We start from the raw sequence: 12,288 nt of genomic DNA on the forward strand, positions 1-12,288 counted from the left end.
CGTCTTGGGCATGGAGTTCACCAGAGCTTCACAGGTTGCCACTGGAGTCCTCTTCCTCTCCTCCATGATGACATTACGGAGCTGGTAGATGTTAGAGACCTTGCGTTCCTCCACCCTTCGTTTGAGGATGCCCCACAGATGCTCAACACGGTTTAGGTTTGGAGACATGCTTGGCCAGTCCATCACCTTTACCCTCAGCTTCTTTAGCAAGGCAGTGGTCGTCTTGGAGGTGTGTTTGGAGTCGTTATCATTTTGGAATACTGCCCTGTGGCCCAGTCTCCAAAGGGAGGGGATCATGCTCTGCTTCAGTATGTCACAGTACATGTTGGCATTCATGGTTCTCTCAATGAACTGTAGCTTCCCAGTGTTGGCAGAACTCATGCAGCCCCAGACCATGACACCTCCTCACCTGGTTGCTGCCACACATGCTTGACACCATCAAAACCAAATAAGTTCATCTTGGTTTCATTAAACCACAGGACATGGTTCCAGTAATCCATGTCCATAGTCTGCTTGTCTTCAGTAAACTGTTTGCGGGCTTTCTTGTGCACCATCTTTAGAAGAGGCTTCCTTCTGGGACAACAGCCATGCAGACCAATTTAATGCAGCGTGCGGCATATGGGCTGAGCACTGACAGGCTGACCCCCCACCCTTTCAACCTCTGCAGCAATGCTGGCAGCACTCATACATCTATTTCCCAAAGACAACCTCTGGATATGACGCTGAGCACGTGCACTCAACTTCTTTTGTTGGCCATGGCAAGGCCTGTTCTGAGTGGAACCTATCCTGTTAAACCGCTGTATGGTCTTGGCCACCGTGCTGCAGCTCAGTTTTAGGGTCTTGGCAATCTTCTTATAGCCTAGGCCATCTTTATGCAGAGCAACAATTCATTTTTTCAGATCAGGGAGTTCTTTGCCATGAGGTGCCATGTTGAACTTCCAGTGACCAGTATGAGAGAGTGAGAGCGATAACACCAAATTGAACACACCTGCTCCCCATTCACACCTGAGACCTTGTAACACTAACGAGTCACATGACACCAGAGAGGGAAAATGGCTAAGTAGGCACAATTTGGACATTTTCACTTAGGGGTGTACTCACTTTTGTTGCCAGCGTTTTAGACATGGCTGTGTGTTGAGTTATTTTGAGGTGACAGCAAATTTACACTGTTATACAAGCTGTACACTCACTACTTTACATTGTAGCAAAGTGCCATTTCTTCAGTGTTGTCACGTAAAAAATATAATAAAATATTTACAAAAATGTGAGGGGCATACTCACTTTTGTGAGATACTGTTGTACATACATTGACAGATTGAGCTCCACATAGGACTAATAGAGATCTCTGCATTACCAGTTGGATCATTGAGTAACCACCACGTATCACTGTATCAACTACCCTATGGGAGTTTACCTGCACGCTGCGGGAAACCTAGTATGTGGTTACATTGAATCTGCCTGTGAAACATATCTGTGGTTCTACATTATCTCCCTGGTACGTGGACATATAGTTCTGTCTCCATCGCTGCATTTCAACATCGGGACGCGAATTATGGGGATGTATTGCCTTCCTGGAGAATTTATACATCTGTTTGTGAAAGAGTTTTTTTTTTTTTTTTTTACCAATAATTTCTTTGGACTAATATCTTTCCTTCCAACGTGATCAACAACTCATGCCTTTGACCTACCCCAACTCTGACTGATCAAACCTATACAACATATATTTATTATACCAGCATATCATAATAGTGTGGATAGTGCATTATTCCATTGTGGAACAGTATGAAATTTACCTGCATTTTCAGGAACACACTGCTCTTCTTAGGAATTTTATGCTACTTTGTTTACAGGTGGCTTGGGGGGATTTCTATAAGTATTATAGGGGGTGCTCTCATTTAGGGGAGGGAGGGATCTGAGAACTGCTGATTTTTACCCTATCTTTCCCCTTATTATTGGGAGAAAGCTATACATTGAAATGGGTTGTCTGTTCCTATTGATGTATGGAATATAGAACATCGGGGAATTGTCACAATTCCTCTCTGTTCTATACACAGGGTATAAGCGGGAATTCTTTGCTTGCTGTGACTTTTTGTATTTTGCTCTTTTTTACGCAATAAATAATACTGTAGTTAACTCTTTAGGGTGTGTATACATCTCCTTATTTTTTTATTGTTTTCCTTTTGCTTTAACCAAATGACAATGATCAAAAGTTTACATACCCTGGTAATTTTGGCCTGATAACATGCACACAAGTTGACACAAAGGGGTTTGAATCGCTATTAAAGGTAACCATCCTCACCTGTGATCTGTTTGCTTGTAATTAGTGTGTGTGTGTGTGTATAAAAGGTCAATGAGTTTCTGGACTCCTGACAGACCCTTGCATCTTTCATCAAGTGCTGCACTGACGTTTCTGGATTCTGAGTCATGGGGAAAATAATTGTCAAAGGATCTGTGTGAAAAGGTAGTGAACTATATAAAACAGGAAAGGGATATAAAAAAATATCCAAGGAATTGAGAATGCCAATCAGCAGTGTTCAAACTCTAATCAAGAAGTGGAAAAGTGGTAGAACTGAAATTTCAGCCACAACTGCCAGGAAATTTGTTCAGGAAAATTGTTCGGAATGCAAACTAAAACCCACAAGTAACTTCAGGTGAAATACAGGACTCTCTGAAAACATGTGGTGTGGCTGTTTTAAGATGCACAATAAGGAGGCACTTGAAGAAAGATGGGCTGCATGGTCGAGTCACCAGAAGAAAGCCATTACTACACAAAGTATCCCACTTACAATATGCCAAACAGCACAGAGACAAGCCTCAAACCTTCTGGCACAAAGTCATTTGGAGTGATGAGACCAAAATTGAGCTTTTTGGCCATATGTCAGACAGGTACTTACCGAGGCCGAGATGCTGAGAGCCATTTGCCCTTGCGACTAGGCGCAGTCTGCCCCCTGGAGGTGGAACAGGGAGTGGATGGCACAAAGGGGCACAGGCTACCAGCAGGCAGGATGGAACTTGCGTAATACTCCCTGAAGAGTCCTGATAGAAGTGCAGAGACTGGCAATTCAGAAGGTCTGAAACAGGCTGAGGATAAAACACAAGGTTAGTAGGCAGATCCGGGACACAGACAGAGGGTCAAGCTCAGGAGATAGTGGGCAAGTCCAGGTCACAAGCAGAAGTTCAAGCACAGGAGATGACAGGCAGATCCGGGTCACAGGCAAAGGTTCAGGCACAGGAGATAGCAGGCAAATCCGGTTCACAAGCAATGGGTCAAACACTGAAGACAAGGCAGAATCAATTTAAATAAGCCGTAGGTTGGGTCCAGGAGAAGAGCAGAGTGGTCAGGGACGATCAGGGTCAAGTAAGTGATTCAGAAGGCAGGAAACAGGAAACAACTCAGGCAGGAAGCTGAAGACAAACCAGCAACCCGTCTGAGCACCTGAGTGTCTTTAAATGGGTAGCTAGAGCGTCACGTTGAGCATGCGCTAACACAAACGCGCTCGCGTTGTGCCATTGGGCTACGAGCGTGCGAGTGCCGCATCGTTCCACTGCGCATGCGTTCGTTCTGGAACACCATTCGGCCGATACGGCCGGGTAGCTTATTTCTCTGACACCATAACCATAAACGCTTCATTTGGAGAGGAGTCAACAAGGCCTATGATGAAAGGTACACCATTCCTACTGTGAAACACAGAGGTGGATCGCTGATGTTTTGGGGATGTCTGAGCTACAAAGGGCACAGGAAATGTGGTCAAAATTGTTGGCAAGAAGAATGCAGTATGTTATAAAAAAATACTGGTGAAACATTTGCATTTACCAGCCAGGAAGCTGCGCATGGGACGTACTTGGACATTCCAACATGACAATGATCCAAAACACAAGGCCAAGTCCACCTGTCATTGGCTACAGCAGAATAAAGTGAGGATTCTGCAGTGGCCATCTCAGTCTCCTGACCTCAAAATCATTGAACACTCTGGGGAGATCTCAAACGTGCAGTTCATGCAAGACAGCCCAAGAATTTATAGGAACTGGAGGCTTTTTGCCAAGAGGAATGGGCAGCTTTACCATCTGAAAAGATAAAGAGCCTCATCCACAAATACCACAAAAGACTTCAAGCTGTCATTGATATTAAAGGGGGCAATACACGGTATTAAGAACTGGGGTATGTAAACTTTTGACTAGTTTCTGTTGTCATTATGATTTAAAAAGTGTAAACACAGTTGATTGATAATAAATGGCTTCAGTCAAACACTAACCATGAGTGAAAGAAAAGTTTTTGTTTTATCATTCATATTCTCTAAAAAATGGCCAAGAAATTATAAATTCTGCCAGGGTATGTAAACTTATGAGCACAACTGTATATGTGGAGCTTAGAATTCCTATAATTATGCCAGGAAAATTGTATTTGCTGTAGGAATTCACAGTCCAAAATAAAACGTTATAGCTTAAGTGTGGTAGAAGTTGACATGTCTAATAGAGAGGGATAATGCAATACAAATGTAATGTTGACTAATTATTTAAGCATGACTGTCAATGTTACCATCAACTTCTTTGACAATTATTTTTTTAATTTGCAATATAGAAGGTATTGCTTGGTATGTGATGTAATCATTGCTGGTGTGTCTGAGAAATACATCCAAACAATTCTCCAAAGGACCATTGTAAAATCAATGTCAAGACCCTGTTGCGAATAGAAAATATCAAGCAGACCTTGGAAAATAAAATGGATGCCCAGTGAACTTATTTTGTCATGTTTCTACTGCAAGTCTTATAAGGACTTCATAAAGTTAAAGCGTTAAAGTTAAACCCAAAAAAAAAAAAAAATGATTTTCTGGTACCTTAAAGAAGGTTAAACAGCACAGTGCTTGTGCTGTGTAATCTGCCCCTGTGTCTCAAGAAATTGAGCATGCCGTTTTTATAACAAAAAATGTCAACTTCACACTCTCAATCACGAAAAGTATTTTTTATAAAGTAAATACTGCAAACTACTTGAGTAGTAGTGAAAAATTAACATCCTGCACTCTCACACCTCAGATCAGCCCCAATTCCTGCAACGTCACACTTCAGCTCAGTCCCAATTCCTGCATCTTCACACCTCAGATCACTGCCCCCCCTGCAAATCTGTTTCACCACTGTACCCCCCTGCTCATCTGCCCCACCACTGTAACCACCTGCACATATGCCCCACCACTGAAACCCCCTGCTCATCTGCCCCACCACTGTAACCTCCTGTATATCTGCCCCACCACTGTACCACCCTGCTCTTCTGTCCCACTGCTGAACCCCCTTCTCATCTGGCCCAACACTGAACCCTCCCTGCTCATCTGTTCCACCACTGTAACCTCCTGCTTTTCTGTCCCACTGCTGAACCCCCTTCTCATCCATCCCACCACTGTACCTCCTGAACATCTGCACCACCACTGTACCCCCTTGCTCTTTTGTCCCACCACTGTAACCCCCCTGCTCATCTGCCCCATCAATCTAACCCACTTTCTCACCTGTCTTACCAATCTACCTCTTGCACATCTGTCTCACCTCTGTTCCCCCTGCTCTCCTGCCCCAACACTGTAACCCCCTGCTCATCAGTCCCACCAATACACCTCCTTTACATCTGCCCCACTGCTCTACCCCCCCCCCCGCTTTTCTGTTCCACCACTGAACCCCCTTCTCATCTGCCCCAACACTAAACCCCCCCCTGCTCATCTGCCCCAACAAGGTAATCCCCTGCTCTTCTGTCCCACTGCTGAATCCCCTTCTCATCTCTTCCACCAGTGAACCTCCCCGCACATCTGCCCCACCCCTGTACCCGCCTGCTCTTCTGTCCCACCTCTGAACCCCTCCTGCTCATCTGCTCCACGGCTATACCCTCTTCTCATCTATGATGTGTAATATGCAGAGTGGTGAAAGGAAGCAGAGATGACACATCTACCTGTCCTGGCACACTCATCCTGCTGATCCACATACAAGCATCTGGCATGGATGCGCAATGATGAGCTCAGGTCAGGGGCATTTTTTTAAAGCAATGGGCCTGAGTGCAGGATCATAAGTTGGGCCCCCGCAGCTGAGAAAAAGTTTCTGAGCCACAGCAAAAGTTTGCTGTGATTTTCATTGCGCTGAATATTGGCTGCGGCTTAAAGGGACACAGAGTGCAGGGGTTCAGTAGTAAGTGACGCAAAGGTTCAGGAATAATTTCAACAAAGTTCCCAGAAGCTCAACAGTAATTCCACAAACTGTCACCTGATTGTGTTTTCTCAATCACAATGAAATCCCTTCTTTCTGAGATTGGTAGTGGCAACCAAGCGAGTCATCTTCCTCCAGATGGTGGACAGGGCTAGCAGGACTGTGATTAGCTTTAGCAGTGGCCAATGACAGTCCTGCTGGAAACAGGGACGGCCTCCCACCAGAACTGCACCCAATCTCTTCCCCATACCAAAAGCTGACAATTGCAGCTACAGCAAAGTTAGAGAACCAAACAATGTTTCCCATCTTTTACAATGTGTGGGGGCACAGTGGCCCCCCTCAGTGCAGGTGCGTGTGGGGAATTCTGAAATTGGAATGCATTAGTGCTACTCACAATAGATCAAAGTCTGGTTTTATTGGGTCGTCTATCACCCACAGTTTCAAAATTCCCCCTGACTGCCCATACTTCATGAAAAAATTAAGATTATTTTTTCCTGTTGTAGACTGACAATACAAAGCCAGTGCTTCGCAATTAGCAGCAGAGGTGTCAGTATGCCAAGCTTACCAGTTGGGTCTCTGATAGACAACCCAAAGGCCAACTGAAGAATAGGGATGGTTCCAATCGGGTGTTTGTTTATTCGCAGAATGGGGCATTCGTGGCAAATTTGAGCGCCGCAGAGTGCCCCATAATGCACTGCCAGATCGCAGTGCATTGACGACTGCTGATTGGCCAAAGCATGCACCTGACCTGCATGCTTTTGCCAATCACAGCGTGATCTGCTGTGAGAGCCATGATTGGCCAAAGGCAGGGTGCCTTTGGCCAATCATGGTTCAGGGGGCTTAGTCCACACCCCACACTATATAAGGCTACTTACACGGCGGCCGTGCATAGTGTGCAATAATGGAGAGAGATTGAGAACTTGATCTAGATTAGGCAGGTTAGTTAGTGGCGTGCAGGCAGTTTAGTATATATGTGTATGTATATGTGTATATATGTGTGTATGTATATATAATATATATATATATACAGTGCAGGCAATGTATTAATATATATATATTACTTCTGTATATATACTTCTCTATATTACTTCTGTATATATATATATATATATATATATATATATATATATATATATATATATATACAGAAGTAAGTACACAAAATACACAAAAGTGAGTACACCCCTCACATTTTTGTAAATATTTTATTATATCTTTTCATGTGACAACACTGAAGAAATGACAATTTGCTAAAATGTAAAGTAGTGAGTGTACAGCTTGTATAACAGTGTAAATTTGCTGTCCCTTCAAAATAACTCAACACAGTAAGTAAAAAATAAAAAAGTAAAAATGTGCAAATTGGGTCAAATTAGCCATTTTCCCTCCCCGATGTCATGTGACTCATTAGTGTTACAAGGTCTCAGGTGTGAATGGGGAGCAGGTGTGTTAAATTTGGTGTCATCGCTCTCACTTTCTCATACTGGTAGTTCTCTCACACTGGAAGTTCAACATGGCACCTCATGGCAAAGAACACTCTGAGGATCTGAAAAAAAGAATTGTTGCTCTACATAAAGATGGCCTAGGCTATAAGAAGATTGCCAAGACTCTGAAACTGAGCTGCAGCATGGTGGCCAAGACCATACAGCGGTTTATCAAGACAGGTTCCACTCAGAACAGGCCTTGCCATGGTCAACCAAAGAAGTTGAGTACATGTGCTCAGCGTCAACCAGGTGAGGAGTATAAAGACAAGTGTGTCTTGCCTACAGTAAAGCATGGTGGTGGGAGAGTTATGGTCTGGGGCTGCATGAGTGCTGCCGGCGGGGAGCTACAGTTCATTGAGGGAACAATGAATGCCACCATGTACTGTGACATACAGAAGCAGAGTATGATCCCCTCCCTTCAGAGACTGGGCCGCGGGGCAGTATTCCAACATGATAACAACCCCAAACACACCTTCAAGATGACCACTGCCTTGCTAAAGAAGCTGAGGGTAAAGGTGAAGGGCTGGCCAAGCGTGTCTCCAGACCTAAACACTATTGAGCACTTGTTAGTTTAACTTCTATAGTCGGGAAGATACTGGAGCATTTAATAAAAGACCACATAGACGAGTTCTTGCTGGAAAAAGACATTTTAAGCAACAGACCGCATGGATTCATGAAAGACAGAAGTTGTCAGACAAACCTGATTTCTTTTTATGAGGAGGTAATTAAAACCTTGGACAGAGGGGTGGCTGTGGATGTTGTATACTTGGATTTCGCAAAAGCGTTCGATACAGTACCGCACACACGGCTCATGTGTAAGGTAAAATCTACAGGCTTGGAATTATCAGTTTGTAAATGGATAGAAAACTGGCTAAAAGACATAATTCAGAGAGTAGTGGTTAATGATTCTTATGCCCCGTACACACGGTCGGACTTTGTTCGGACATTCCGACAACAAAATCCTAGGATTTTTTCCGACGGATGTTGGCTCAAACTTGTCTTGCATACACACGGTCACACAAAGTTGTCGGAAAATCCGATCGTTCAGAACGCGGTGACGTAAAACACGTACGTCGGGACTATAAACGGGGCAGTGGCCAATAGCTTTCATCTCTTTATTTATTCTGAGCATGCGTGGCACTTTGTCCGTCGGATTTGTGTACACACGATCGGAACTTCCGACAACGGATTTTGTTGTCGGAAAATTTTATATCCTGCTCTCAAACTTTGTGTGTCGGAAAATCCGATGGAAAATGTGTGATGGAGCCTTCACACGGTCAGAATTTCCGACAACAAGGTCCTATCACACATTTTCCGTTGGAAAATCCGACCGTGTGTACGGGGCATTACTCTGAATGGTCTAAGGTTATCAGTGGTGTACCCCAAGGTTCAGTGCTGGAACCCTTACTTTGTAATATCTTTATAAATGATATTGGGTCTGGGATCAAAAGTAAAATTTCTGTCTTTACAGATGAAACCAAGCTATGCAGTGGAATAACGTCCTTACAGGATGTCTCCAATTTACAAGCCGACCTCAATGCACTGTCTAATTGGGCGACTACGTGGCAGATGAGGTTTAATATTGAGAAATGCACTTGGGAGCTAAGAATATGCATGCATCATACATGCTAGGGGGGGTACAACTGGGGAAATCCATAGTGGAGAAGGATCTGGGGGTTTTGGTAGATCATAAGCTCAATAATAGCATGCAATGCCAAGCTGCGGTTTCCAAAGCGAGCAAAGTCCTTTCTTGTATTAAGAGAAGTATGGACTCCAGAGAGAGATATAATTTTGCCCCTGTTCAAATCATTAGTAAGACCACATCTGGAATACGAAGTTCAGTTTTGGGCACCAGTTCTCAAAATGGATATCAGGGAACTGGAGGAAGTGCAGAGAAGGGCAACCAAACTGATAAGAGGCATGGAGGAGCTCAGCTATGAGGAAAGATTAGAGGAACTGAATTTATTCACTCTTGTGAAGAGGAGAATAAGGGGGGATATGATCAACATATTAAAATATATAAGGGGTCCATATAGTGAACTTGGTATTGAGTTATTCTCTTTATGGTCAACACAGAGGACACAGGGGCACTCTTTATGTCTAGAGGAAAAGAGATTTCATCTTCAAATACGAAATGTTTCTTCACAGTAAGAGCTGTGAAAATGTGGAATAAACTCCCGCCAGAGGTGGTTCTGGCCAGCTCAGTAGATTGCTTTAAGAAAGGCCTGGATACTTTCCTAAATGTACATAATATAACTGGGTACTAACATTTATAGGTAAAGTTGATCCAGGGAAAATCCGATTGCCTCTTGGGGGATCAGGAAGGAATTTTTTCCCCTGCTGTAACAAATTGGAGCATGCTCTGCTGAGGTTTTTTGCCTTCCTCTGGATCAACTGTGGGTATAGAATTGGGTATATTGGGTTGTACGATATTTTTTATTTTATTTTTTTTTTTTTATGGTTGAACTGGATGGGCTTGCGTCTTTTTTCAACCTGACTAACTATGTAACTATGTAACTATGGGGTATTCTCATACAGAAGGTGGAGGAGCGCAATGTCTCTAACATCCACCAGCTCCAGTGTACATATACACTTCTAATCCAAAATTGTGTCTTTATTGCTCCTTTTTACTGTTTTACACAGAATTTCCATTTAAAGGAAACCTGCACAGATAAAAAGAATATGGGGTGCTACTAACCTTCCTTGGAAATGCTAGTTAAAGTGATTGTAAAGTCTTGTTTTAAAAAATAAAATAAATAACATATATGTTATACTTACCTCCTCTGTGCAGTTGGTTTTGCACAGAGCAGCCCGGATCTTCCTCTTCTCAGGTCTCTCTTTGCTGCTCCTTAGCCCCTCCCTCCTATCGAGTGCCCCCACCGTCAGCTGCTTCCTATGGGGGCACCCGAGTCGAATCATAGCTCTGTGTGTCCATTCAGACACAGAGCCCCAACCCAGCCCCACCCCCTCTCTCCCCTGATTGGCTGACTGAATTGACAGCCATGGGAGCCAATGATGCCACTGCTGTGTCTCAGTATCAGGAGGAGTGTCCCAGATGGCTTAGACATTGGACAGGAGACTCAATTCTCATAAGGACACAGAGGATAATCTGTCACAAGGACCTGAAGCGCCAAACTGCATGTTGTCTACCGGGCGCTCGGGTTCAGCACATAACAGATCTGGTGGACAGATTACTGGGGGAGCTGGGGAAGACCCGGCTGTCATGGTGCACATTGGCGCCAATGACAAAGTCAGAGGAAGATGGAGTGTCCTAAAAAAGATTTTAGGAACTTAGGAGCTGGAATGGGACCTCCAAGGTAGTATTTTCAGAAATACTACTGGTACCTCGAGCCACACCAGAAAAGCAGTGGGAGATTAGGGAAGTAAACAAGTGGCTGAGGAGCTGGTGTAGAAAGGAGGGTTTGGGTTCCTGGAGAACTGGGCCAACTTTTCAGTCGGTTACCAGCTCTATAGAATTGACAGACTGCACCTAAATGAGGAGGGTGCAGATCTCCTGGAAGTGAAGATGGCTGCAAAGTTAGAGGGGCTTTTAAACTAGGCGACGGAGTTGTCCAGACATAAACATAGCCAGTGTGGAACGTATTTCAGTGGGTAGTATTGGGGGTATTAGTGGTAGGTTGACTAAAGCACCTAAACCCATGGTAAGTATAGTAACAAGTCCTATTTGCAACCTCAGAACACCCAATAAGGAGATAGTATGCATCCGGACAAAACTACGAGGCATGTTCACTAATGCCAGGAGTCTGGCGGGCAAGATGGGATAACTAGAGCTGCTACTGTATGAGGAGGAATTCAATTTCATTGGTATTTTAGAGACCAGGTTCAATAGCTCTCATGATTGGCTGGCAACCATTTAAGGGTATTCCATATATCGCAGGGACAGGGAGGGTAAAAAAGGGGGAGGGGTATACCTGTATATCAAAAATTATATACAGGTGAAGGGGAGGGATGACATCACTAATGGAGCAAGGGAAAAGATGGAATCCTTATGGGTAGAGTTACAAAGGGAGGAAACCAAAGAGAAAGCAATACTGGGAGTATGCTATAGGCCCCCTAACCCGAGGGAAGAGGGGGAGACGGACCTCCTATCACAGTGTGGAATGGTGGCAAGGATCGGAAGTGTGATTATAATGGGGGATTTTTATTATCCAGACATAGACTGGGTGAAAGGAACCGCGTATTCGGCTAAGGCTTGCAATTTCCTAAATGTCTTACAGGACAATTTAATGGGTCAGATGGTAAATGCACCAACAAGAAACAATGCGTTATTAGACCTACTGATTACTAACAATACAGATTTGATTGCGGATGTAGAAATACAGGGCAACTTAGGAAACAGCGATCACAGGTCAATTAGTATCAGCATAAATTACACAAATAGGAAGCATAAGGGGAATACAAAGACACTGAATTTCAAAAGAGCCAACTTCCAGAAACTACACTCCTTGCTAGAAGATACTAAATGGGATAAAATCCTAGGAGCAAAGAACACAGAGGAAAAATGGGTGTGCATAATGAGCATATTAAATAAGGGTATTAGCCAGTGCATCCCAAAGGGGAGAAAAAGCTAATAAATGCAAAGGATTCCAACTGTACAAAGAATGCAATA

This window comes from Aquarana catesbeiana, linkage group LG01, assembly GCF_042186555.1.
Source record: "Aquarana catesbeiana isolate 2022-GZ linkage group LG01, ASM4218655v1, whole genome shotgun sequence".
Taxonomy (NCBI): Eukaryota; Metazoa; Chordata; class Amphibia; order Anura; family Ranidae; genus Aquarana; species Aquarana catesbeiana.